The following is a 10,878-nucleotide window of genomic DNA, read 5'->3' as shown; positions in this document are numbered from 1 at the left end:
TACACACTTGAGTGACCACATGCACAACAGAATGAAACACTGCTTGGTCGTGTGCCATCCTCACAACTGTTCCTCTGCTTAAGCCCATTGTAGCCATCGTGTCAGTCCACCGCCTTCAGGGTCTTCCTATTTGTTGCAGCCCTTCTTGTTGTTGTTTTTTAAAATTTTAAATCATTTTATTGGGGGCTCATAGAACTCTTACCACAATCCATCCAACCATCCATGTGTCAAGCACATTTGTACATTTGTTGCCATCATCATTCTCAAAACATTTGCTTTCTACTTGAGCCCTTGGTAGCATCTCCTCGTTTTTCCCCTCCCTCCCTCATGAAACCTTGATAATTCATAAATTATTGTTATTTTGTCATGCCTTACACTGTCTGAGTCTCCTTTCACCCACTTTTCTCTTGTCCGTCCCCGAGGGAGGGGGTTATATGTAGATCCTTGTGATTGGTTCCCCCTTTCTATCCATCTTCCCTCCTGGTATCACCACTCTCACCACTGGTCCTGAGGGGTTTATCTGTCCTGGATTCCCTGTGTTTCCAGTTCCCATCTGTACCAGTGTACATCCACTGGTTTATCGGGATTTGTAAGGTAGAATTTGCATCATGGGAGTTGGGTGGGGGAAGCATTAAAGAAGTAGAAGAAAGTTGTATGTTTCATCGTTGCTACACTGCACCCTGACTGGCTTGTCTCTTCCCTGCAGCCCTTCTGTAAGGGGATGTCCAATTGCCTACAGATGGGCTTTGGGTCTCCACTCTGCACTCCCCCTCATTCACAATGATATGATTTTTTTTGTTCTTTGATGCCTGATACCTGATCCCTTTGACACCTTGTGATCACAGAGGCTGGTGTGCTTCTTCCATGCAGGCTTTGTTGCTTCTCAGCTAGATGGCCGCCTGTTTATCTTCAAGCCTTTAAGACCCCAGACACTATATTTTTTGATAGCCAGGCACCACCAGCTTTCTTCACCACATTTGCTTATGCACCCACTTTGTCTTCAGTGATCATGTCAGGAAGGTAAGCATCTGTTGCAGCCCATCTATTTAACCAAACACGAGCCCTTCTCCAGGCACTTTACTCTCCTGATAATATGTCCAAAGTATGTAAGATGAAATCTCACCATCCTTGCCTCTAAGGAGCACTCTGCCCGTACTTCTTCCAAGATAGATAGGTTTGTCCTTTCATCATTCTATGGTACTTTCAGTATTGTTCTTCAGTCTTTAAAATCAACTGTATCACTTCTTCTTTGGTTTTCTTTATTCACTGTCCAGCTTTCACATGCATATGAGACAATTGAAAATATCATGGCTTAGGTCAGGCACACCTTAGACCTCAAAGTAACATACTGCTTTTTAATGCTCTAAGGAGGTCTTGTGAAGCAGACTTACCCAATGCAACTCGTCTTTTGATCTGTTGATTGCTGCTTCCATGAGCATTGATTCCAGAGCCAAGTAAGACCTATCCTTTACAGCTTCAACCTTTTCTCTATTTATCATGATGTTACCTAATGCCTCTCTTATGGGGATTTTGTATTCATTGAGTTGCAACCCATCCTGAAGGCGGCAATCCTTGATCTTCATCAGTAAATGCTTTAAGTCCTCCTCATTTTCAGCAAGAAAAGTTGTGTCATCTGCATATTGTATTTGTTAATAAGCCTTTCTCCAACTCTGGTGCCACGTTCTTCTTCATATAACTCGGCTTCTCTAATTATGTGCTCAGCAATAATACAGACTGAATAGGTATGATGAGAGGTTCTGACCTTGATGCAGACCTTTCCTTGTTTTAAGCCATACAGCATCCCCTTGTTCTGTTTGCACATCTTCCTCCTCATCCATGTACAAGTTCCTCATGAGCACAGTTCAGTATTCTAGAATCCCCATTCTTCTCAAGGTTATTCATGGTTTGTTATGGTCCAATTCTGTCCCACAACCCTCACCCCGCACTTTTGATCAGGATTATTATATAAAATCTTTGGCCAACATATTGTGCAATGGTAGCTGTGCACCATCCAGTTATTTTGGTTTCAAGGTGCAGGATGCGATTGTTCATGGTGGCAACAAGACAAGTTCTCTGGTTTCTCAACTTTTCTTCCTGTGTTGCTTCAGTGAATGAAGAATTCTCTTAACTACTTCACTCATGGTGAATCCTCCAGACCCGTAGTCAGGATCTCAATCCTTTGAAATTCAATATATTACTGCTAGTCTACTGTGCTCTAGAGTATTTCTTAGAAGACATGTCCTTTGAATTACATCTTATTCTTGGACTTCACTTCTGCAACATCAGAAACCATATGTAATGCTCAATGCTAGAGACTCATATTGTATGCGAACATGCTAAAGGCTCTGAGAAGGCCTTCATTATAAAAACTGGTTTGGCCTTTTTTACCCACACTTCTCAAATTTATGTTAATAAGAACTTTTACTTGTGTAGCAGTATTAGTTCTCTGTAGAATCCTTTGAGGGTAATGATCTTCTGGGAAGATTGTGGCACACTGTTAAGAATTTAGAACTCTTATCTTCCCTGCCACGCTTAAAAATTTTTGTGCTCCTGTTCTTGGTGTGTGGAAGACAGTTTATTTCTTTCTCTTTTGCACCATTGGATGTGGTGGCAAAAAACTAAGGAAAGGTTGCTTGTTTGCCAGTATGGGTTGCTGTTGGAGCAAATAACATTTTTTTGGTTTTGTTTTTTCTTTCTGACAGATGGAAATGATGGAGCGCCGTCAGCAGGAACAGCAGAGATGTGCAGAGGTGAGAACAACCTAGAGTTTGCACATGACTGGACCTGTGAGTGAGGCCAGGTCCAGAGAGCTGCTGTGTACCGCTAGAAATTCTCAGTAGAAACATCAGCGTTTGAGAATATTCCGCCGAAAAATGGCAAATAGCTGTGGTGTATGTAACTTTACTGAGCCCTAGAGAACAAAAAACAAAATTTAGAGATGAAGAGTGGTGGGGTGGGGGGAGAGAAAAAGGAACAGAATGGATGGTTATAAAACACTCATTTTATTTCAGCTTCAAAAACTTTCCTGGGACGAGCTCCCAGATCCTCACCCTGTTACCAGGAGCTAAGGCTCCAGTTATTAAGACTCTCTCCTTGCCAACACTTCCCTCTTTTATTCCTTTCTGGCTTCATGTTTCAGTAATGACCTTGAATAACTGCACATCTTTATCTTTTCAGTTCAAGTTGATTCAACAATTATTTATTGAGCACTTACTATGTGCCAAGCAGTGTTGGGGCTACAAAAAAACAACAACCAGGGAGACAGTAAGTTTTTGCTTAAGTGTATTCGAGGATGGCCAATAGACAAAGTAAGGCAATATGGCACGATAGAGCAACACAGGGAGGAGCTTAGGTGAGTCTGAGGACTTTAGAATGGTTTCTACAGGGCCAGATTCTCAATCAGACACAAGAGGGTTAGTACTTAGGGCTCGTGAGATTTGGGCAGGCACATGGAAACATCTTCATTTCCTTTAATATCAGAAGTGAAAAAAAGAATATAATCCAATCTCCATTAATTTGTTTAAAGCCAGGATGTTTGTTGTTAATTGTGTGTTGTTGAGTTGGTGCTGACTCAGTGTGATCCTATATCAAAGAGTAGCACTGCCCCATAGGGTTTCCTAGGCGGTAATCTTTATGAACTATGCTTACTGAGTCTTTTCCCCTAAGGAGCTGCTGGGTAGGTTTGAACTACTGACCTTTAGATTAACAGCTGAGTGCTTAAACATTACACTACCAAGCGAAATCATGTGAGGCAAATTTAAAATGAAATGTTAATGCAGAAAGCGGTATACAAAATCAGATGTGCCGAGAGCCCATGAAGTGTCCCTCGGTTCCTGGGACAGGCCCTGCTGTTCTCCTCACAGGGACCCAAAAAGCTGTACTTGAGATTAGAATGACTAGGAAACACATGGCTTATTGACAGGCCTGGTTTCACATTCCCTCACTTTCTCCCCAAAGAAATAAGAGGAATGGCCAACTGCCCCGATACAGCCTTGCCAATTCTGTAGGTCACAGGATCACTTTGCAAAATTAGGGCACAGAATTTGATTCGAACATTCTGTTTATTAACGTCACTTTGAATTCCACCACTCATCTGTCAATTTGTCCTCCTGTGGTGCCTTATATGTTGCTATGATGCTGGAAGTGAAGCTGCTGATATTTCAAATACCAGCATGATCACGGATGGTAAACAGGCTTCAGGGGGGCTTCTAAATAAGAACAGGGTGAAAAGACGGAAGATGCTGTCTGCTTCGCAGGGATTGGCCACGGGAAACCTCATGCATGGCAGCATGTTGTTCTCCAACATAGTGCAGGAAGGTGAACCCTCAGGTTGGAAGGCACCCAAAAACCACTGGAGAGGAACCCCTTAAGTCAGCCATAATGATGAGGGTCAAAGAAAGCTTTTTGGACCTTCATTTGCTGATAGAGCATGACTCAAAATGAGAAGAAACAGCTACAACTAGCCATTGATAATCAGAATGTGGAATGTACAAAGTATGAATCAAGGAGAATTGAAAGTTGTTAAAAATGAAATGGAATGCATAAAGATCAATATGCTAGGCATTACTGAACTGAAATGGACGGGTCTTGGCCATTTTTAGTCTAATAACTGTTGGGTTTACTGTTGGGAATGACACACTCGAGAGGAATGGCGTCACATTCACGGCCATGAAGGTCATTTAAAGATCTACCTTGAAGTACTATGTTGTCTGTGATATGATAATATCCACATGCCTACAAGGAAGCCCAGTTAATAGAACTATTATCCAAATTTATGCACCAACCACTAAAGCCAGTGATGAAATTAAAGAATTCTACCAACTTCTTCACTCTACAACTGATCAAACATGCATTACATTCATTGATATGACTGGTGATTGGAATGCAAAAGTTAGAACAGGAGGAAAGATCAGTAATTGGAAAATATGGCCTTATGGACTTGATGATAGAAGTAGAGCTTAAGGTGGCACGATAGAATTTTACCAGAACAATGAGTTCTTCTTTACAAATGCCCTCTTTTTGACAACACAAACAGTGCGCAGGAATGAAATTGACTACATCTTTGGGAAGAGATGATGGAGAAATTAAAATTCATCAGCCAAAACAACGCCAGGGGCTGACTCCGGAACAGGCCATCAATTGCACATATGCAAATTCAGGTTAAAGCTGAAGAATACTAAGGCAAGTCCATGAGAACTAACATACAGCATTGCGGACATTCCACCAACCACTTTGAGGACAGATCTGATGCTTGGACACTAACAAATAATTGAAAACCAAATGAGTTGTGGGATGGCATCAAGAATGTAATATATGAAGAAATCAAAAGCTCATTAAAGTGATAGGAAAAATGGAAAAGACCCAGGTGATATCAGAAAAAATTCTGAAACTTTCTTTTAAATGTGAAGTAGCTAAAGTGAATGGAATAAATGATGATGTAAAAGAATTGGAGAAAAAACTTCAAAAGGCATCTCAAGATACGGTAAAGAATTAGAATGACACATGCAAAGATATGAAGTTAGAATACCTAAAGCAGTGGTTCTCAACCTGTGGGTCGCAACCCCTTTGGGGGTCGTATGACCCTTCCACAGTGTCTGCCTAAGACCACCAGAAAATATATATTTCCGATGGTCTTAGGAACCGAGACACCACTCCTCTATCTGTCTCCAGGCAGGTCCACCCATATGCAGATACGCCCACATATGAGTCCCCAGCACGAAGACTGTTAACCATGCAACACCATCCTTCAAGACAAAATTTCATTTATTTGTAATTAGAAAAGATATTTCACAATATAATATTATATTGTTTTTGTGTTTAATCACTAAGCTTTAATTATGTTCAATTTGTAACAATGAAAATACATCCGGCATATCAGATATTTACATTACAATTCATAACAGTAGCAAAATTATAGTTATGAAGTATCAACGAAAATAGTTTTATAGTTGGGATCACCACAACATGAGGAACTGTATTAAAGGGTCACGGTATTAGGAAGGTTGAGAACCACTGACCTAAAGGGAAGAATATACTTAGCATATCTCAAGCTTAAAAAAAATTAAAGAACAACTTAAAGCTTCAAGTTGTAATGTTAAAAGATGCTATGGACAAAAAAATTGAACGGTTCAGTAACATCAAAAGAAGATGTAAGGAATACACAGTCATTACAAAGAAAAGAATTGGTTGGTATTCAGTCATTGCAGGGGGTAGCATATGACCAAGAACAGGTGTGATTGAAAGAAGTCTAAGCCTCAGTGGAGGCATTAGCCAAAAACAAGTCTCCAGGAATTAATGGAGTACCAGTTGAAGCAGGGATGAAATCACTCACTAGATATTTGGAAGACAGCTACCTGGCAACTGATGGGAAGAGATCCATATTTGTGATTATTCTAAAGAAAGGTGATCCAGCAGAACTTGGAAATTATCAAACAATAATAATATAACATGAACGTATAGTTTTGCTGAATATAATTCATAAACACATGTAGCAGCACATTGACTCTGAACTTCAATCCAAGTCAGTTTTAGGAGAGGATGTGGCATGAGGCATATCATTGCTATAATCAGAAAATGGTTTACCTGTGTTTTATTGACTCTGAAAAGCCATTTGACTATGTGACTCACACCAAATTATAGATTACGTTTTAAATACCTGGAATGTCAGAATATTTAGTTGTGCTAATGTGGAACTTGTACATATACCAAAGGCTCAAACCGAACAAGGGAGTGCTACATGGTTTAAAATGAGGAAAGATGTGTCCAACTTCTGTCCTTTCAATCTGCCTGCTGAGAAAAGAATCCAAGAAGACAGACTAGGGGAAGAAGAGTGGGGCATCAGGATGAGAAGAAGCCTCCATCTCTGTCTCGCAATGTGCAGGCGACACATCCTGGCTCGCTGAAAGGACTTGAAGCCCCTGTTGGTGAATTTCAAAGACTGCAGCCTTCACTATGGATTATAACTCCATGTAACGGGAACCCAAACCCTCATAACTGGACCAATAGAGAACAGCACCAGAAGCAAAGATTGAAGTTGTCAAAGTTTTCATTTTACTTGGGGCTACAATCAATGCTCATGGCAGCAATAGTCAATAAATCAAAGGATGTATTGCACTGGGAACATCTGTTGCAGAAGACCACTTTAAAATATTAAAAATCAAAAACATACGTCACCCTGAGGACCAAGGTGTGCCTGACCTAAGCCAAGGTATTTTTCAGTCACCCGATATGCAGGCGCAAGCTCACCGATGAATAAGGAAGACCGCTAAGAAGTGGATGCACTTGAATCTTGTTGGAAAAGACTGGTGAAAATACCACAGCCTCCCAGCAGAAGAAATACGTTTGTCTCCGAGGAGATCTAGCCAGAAAGTTCCTTATAACCGAGGATGGTGAGACTCCGTTTCGTGTACTTTGGACATTAGTTGGAGAGATTCGTTCCTGGGAAAGGATGTGTAGCGTAGAGGGTCAGAGGAAAGGAGGAAGACTCTGGACCCAATGGATTGACACAGAGACCTCAAGATAACCACAGTTGTTAGGATGGCGCCGCACTGGGTGGGCTTTATCCTGTTATCCATGGGATGGCTGTGAGTCAGAGCCAGCTCGTTAGCATGGAGCACCTTCTAGTCGAAGATAACTGGCCTTATTTATTTATTTATTAACATTTTATTAGGGGCTCATGCAACTGTTATCCCAATCCATACACACATCAATTGTGTAAAGCGCATTTGTACTTCGTTTCTCAAAACATTTTCTCTCCACTTAAACCCCCAACATTAGGTCCTCATTTTTCCCCTCCCTTTCCGCTCCCCCCTCCCTCATCAGCCCTTGATAGTTTATAAATTGGTATTTTGTCATATCTTGCCCTGTCCGACATCTCCCTTCACCCACTTTTCGGTTGTCTGTCCCCCAGGGAGGAGGTCACACACAGTTCCATGTAATCGGTTCCCTCGATAACTGGCCTTATGATCTCAAAATAAAAACAACCCTTCCCCTAGGAAGAATTGAATATGACATAAATCCTTGTAAGGTCAATGTCTTCTCATTGAACAAGGTGCTCAAGTTTCATAAACAATTCCTTGGCACGGACTGTCTCTAGAGGGGCTGCCTCAGTGGGTTCTAGGATGTCCAGGGTGGACCCTCTGGCTTATGATGCGGAGAACCGTTTGGTAGGCAGTCATTTTCATTCCGTTTCTTAGCGACAGGCTCTGAGCCAGGGAACACATGCCAGTGAATAGTGATAAGGATTTTAAGCAAATAAAAATTCTTGGGTTTCATCCCTCTTGCCCTCAGGGTGGGGGGCCTCAAAGGGGCCAGAGCACATTTTTTTTCACAGGTTCCATGACTATTTTTGAGAGGAAGGAACAGAGCCAAGCAATCACTCGGGGTGAATCCTGGCATCAGCCCCGCAGCCTGTTTTGGATTTGCATCTCTAATTCTGCCTTTTGCCCAGGGAGTTCCAGGGGCGACTTTCTCCCTCCACCCTTGGCTGTGCGGGCCTGCAAAGCCAGGGGTGGTGCAGGGGAGCCAATTCTACTTCTCTCATCCGCCCACACCAACTCTGCGAATACTTCGGGAGGTCTGGTCCTCATTCGTTTTCGCTTCCTTGATGGTTTACAGTCTTCACCCTGAGTTGTCACCTCACCTGTGGTTGCCCAGACACCACTAGCTTCACTTTTGAAGAAAAGGCTGAAAGGGACTGCTCAGCCCCTTGCCAGAGGTTGTTCTCCCAGCGTTCACACTGTGCGACTCTGTGGCCGCTGTCACCACCTTCTCCTGTGGAGGCCTGTTCACCACATGCGACGCCCTTGCCAAACTCCCTGGAGCGCAGCCGTCTGGTGTTGTCTCCCAGCTCCCAACAATGGTCTGGGTTCTAGGGATGGATTACCCAATAAGCAAGGTAAGCAGGGGCTTACTGGTGCTTGTTTACTGACCTACGGAGAACAGTTTCACATGGGTCGCACCGCATGTGCTCACGACAGATAAGCACAAATAAGCCCACACTTTACCTTGCTTCCTGGGTAATCTGACACTGCTGGGTTTGCTCGCAGGTTGTAAGAGAAACAAGCTGAAAATGTGCTAGATCCTCCGCCACCTCCTCTTTTTTTCCATCCTCGCATTTGGAGTTCTATGCGTTTTCCCAGACTCACACTTCGTAATAATCTTCACAAAAAGAACCCACTGGGACAGCTCAGGGTAAACATCTTTGCTTTAGCGTATTTACAATCAGACCTACTGCAACTGAAATGAAGCAGCTGTAATTAAGAAAACTACACACAAAGAAAGTTTCATAGTGCGTCCTTTGTCCCTGAAGCATCTGAGCTGTTTTTCTATTAACAGCAGGAAATATTTAGAAAAATCCAGGGCATTTCCAAACATCTGACTGCTCAGCTGGGTAAAAATACAATCTCAGTATTTCCTTTCAAATTTGCATCATTTTATGATTAGTCAGGGCATTTGAAGTATGAATTTCCTTTTCTGAAATGTTTTCGATTACAGCTGTCTTTTTAAAAAAAATTAGTTTGGTGGCCCAATTGCATTACTTTTAGTATGGAAATGCACATTACTAGTTTAAGAATATATTGTCAAACTTCCTCAGTAGGTTTTTGTTTTGACAGACTTTTATAGAATTTAATGTGCTGCTTTTTGTCTAGGGTGTAGGAAAAAGGGACTGTGGCAGAATTCTAAGGGGTTTTGAGATTGGACAGAGGGAGAAATTAGAAAGGGTTGTGAAGACCCCCTGATTCTTTGGGTCCACCCATTATCAGAGAGAAAGTTAGCATTCAATGACCACACCCAGGGTTGTTTGTACCAGAGCCCACCTTTTTCATCCCCTGTGATTTAGAGTTCTCCCCCTTTGCCTCTGATGGTAGAACCATGAGGGATGATCACTCACCCTAGTATCTTTGAACAGGGAACTCTCTAAAAGATTACTAAGTCTATTTCATTGCTTAGCAACATCCCAATAGCTGTGCTAAACACATTGCCGCAGACAGAGTATAATCTGAAGATTTACATTCTCTAGACTTTGCTACTCAGGAAATGGTTCGGCGCACAGGTTCTTTAAAAATAAATTATAGCATCCATGCTTTCTTTAGAATTTGTTCCAACTAGTTTATCATCATTGAAACAAGCAGTGCACTCCCTTTTTAAAGCCAAGGATCTTGCTTCCAAGTGAGAATTTCAAGAAAATCCAGTGTTTGATTTTTCCCTCTCTTATCTTTTCTGGGAGTAGATATATTGTGTGAGTGGTCAACACATCTGCCAAAGTCAACTTTTAAAATAGACATAACGTAAGAGTAGCACACAGTCCAGCCTTGTTCCCTGGTGGAGCTCCATCTCTGGGGACTCAGGTTCTACGGGATTGGTTTGCCAGCCATGGAACCTGCAGCCATACATTTATCAAAAAAAAAAAAAAAGATTACCTTTTGTTTTGACCACCTCATTCATCAATGGCATCATTCCGTCCAACTTGTAGGGGAAATATCTGTACTCTCCACAGACACATGTAAAAAATGGTGGTGCTTGGTGTCTTGGCTTCTAAGACTGCGGTAGCAAATTACCACAATGCGAGTGACTCATAATCACAGAAATTTACTCTCTCACAGATCCAGAGACTGGAAGTCTATGCTTATGGTGCTAGGGGGATCATGTGCTCTCTGAAGGCTTTGGACTGGCCCCTTCCTTGTCTCCTAGTTTCTGCTAGGACCAGGCTTTCCTTTGATAATACTTACAGGGTTAGTATAAGTATTACACTAATTTCTGCCTCCATTGCCACATGACTGATTTCCTTCTGTGCCTCTCTATCATCAGGACTTTCTTCTTCTTCTTCTTCTTCTTCTTCTTCTTCTTCTTCTTCTTCTTCTTCTTCTTCTTCTTCTT

This window comes from Echinops telfairi, unplaced genomic scaffold (genome assembly GCF_000313985.2).
Source record: "Echinops telfairi isolate 266 unplaced genomic scaffold, ASM31398v2 ScPeMD7_7469;HRSCAF=8507_0, whole genome shotgun sequence".
NCBI lineage: Eukaryota > Metazoa > Chordata > Mammalia > Afrosoricida > Tenrecidae > Echinops > Echinops telfairi.
This window is presented reverse-complemented; position numbering follows the sequence as displayed.